The following is a 1924-nucleotide window of genomic DNA, read 5'->3' as shown; positions in this document are numbered from 1 at the left end:
TCTCTTGATTGATGAGTAAAATAATGGGTAACTGGGCTGGAGACATATGGATGGGCAGAAAGAAACCCAGGTTATAAGAAAATCAACTTTCATTTCAGGGGACCAAAATAGTAAGCACAAAAGTTGAGCAATGCATGTGGAAATACTGAAGTGGGAAGGACCACATGGATTTCTTCCAGGGTGGACACCTGTCATGTTTTGATGGTGGGCCAGGTTCTGGCCACTTTATAAAACAGTTGTGAAAGATGGAAATGCTCAAGATATACCTGAATGCAGGCAGAATGATGCATAGACTTGGGGAGCTGCGTATCTCAGGAGGGAAGGGAAAATGGTGTGGATACAATAGACCAAACTGAACTTCCACCTGAACCAAAGCAATATCAAGTTCCTTTCAGAAAAAGAGAAACATTCCGAATGCTGCAGCTTTTGTATTCACACCACACTTATATTTGTCCCCTTTGACAACTGAGCTTTGGAAAGCTCAGGTGCACGTGATGGAGAAATGGCAAGATCTTTCCGGTATTATTTTTTTCCAGAAGTGAAAAGTTAAATACTGTAAGGACTAGAGATACCAGCTAAGCTTGAATACTGATTGAATGTAGACAGGCTTGTATTTGGTATACAAACTCAGATAGATTCATGCAAATTCCAGCAACCAAAAGGTTAAATGCACCAAATGACTTCCCACGTTCACTCACCCTATTCAAGCTTCCATCTTAACATCTTCTGCGGTTCAGCCATCTCCACACACAAACTTGGGCAGATAAAATACCCTGATACTTTCCTCACCTAAGGTGCTATAGTCTTTGCTTTATGGGACCATCCTATCAATGTCACATCTTTCATGCATGGACTCTCCCTGATCTATGACCTTGAGTAAACCAGTCACCACCCCTCAGCTAGTTCTTGATGCCCCACACCTGTGATGCAAGGAGGATGATGAAGACAGAAGCTTCAGAATCGATCACCTCTGCCTGGACAGTGTTTCCTACTTTCCCTGGTCTGTATGCCACACCTTGAAACCTCATAAGATACAATCTCCTACTTGTGACTAACATCTGTGATGCAAGAACTATAGGCATGGGCCACAAAGAGTGCAGTGGGACATGTTTGACTCCCTATCCTCCTCTGCCATCACCAAAGAAATGTTTCATGCATGTCCCCAGCAGCCATTCTATGCTGCTTTCGCACAGTTTAATTCTGACTTAAAACTTAAAAGTTGCAATGAAATAGAAAGGGCAGTTTCCAAAGGTAACTCTTACTCTGGGTCCTACTTCTCCTCTCTCTAAATATGAAAACTGAGAGAGTTCATGTGCTGCTACCTCATGAAAACCATTTATAGGTAAGAAATGAGTGTGGAACAAAGAACGCAGTTGGGACCCTGTCAGTTAGCTGGAAGGGCCAGCACTGCAGGGCAGAACTTGACACTCCTCCATCTCTTGAGCATTCACTTGGCATTGTGTTACCAAGATTGGAGGGAAGAACTTTATGTAGCTTTCTCACACTTTCATTAATGTTAGCAAACAGCAGAACAACGCCATTAGGGAGCTTTCAGACTTCTGGAAAGATGCCTATTTTAAAATCATCGAAACAAGAGTTCTAATTTTCTCTGCTTGCTTCTTCTCATTAGGCACTATGAAAACCATTGAAGCAATGGTTTCACTAAAATGATGATTTTAGCTAAGGATGCTCACAGATATACTGGAAGCAAATGCTGGCAGTGGACTTAGGATGACCTAACACCCTGTTGCCTTGGCCCACAGTTACTAAGCACACCTGGTTTAGTTAATGCCAATATGCACTAAGATTTAATCACAATGTAGAACTGATGGCTCAGCAGTTCAGAGTACCTCTGCCTTTCTAGAGGACCCAAGGACAGTCCCTAGAACCTATATCAGGCCGCTCACAACTGCCTGTAACTATA

Source organism: Nannospalax galili, unplaced genomic scaffold, assembly GCF_000622305.1.
Source record: "Nannospalax galili isolate Female #2095 unplaced genomic scaffold, S.galili_v1.0 scaffold63, whole genome shotgun sequence".
Taxonomy (NCBI): domain Eukaryota; kingdom Metazoa; phylum Chordata; class Mammalia; order Rodentia; family Spalacidae; genus Nannospalax; species Nannospalax galili.
Note: the sequence above shows the minus strand (reverse complement) of the source record.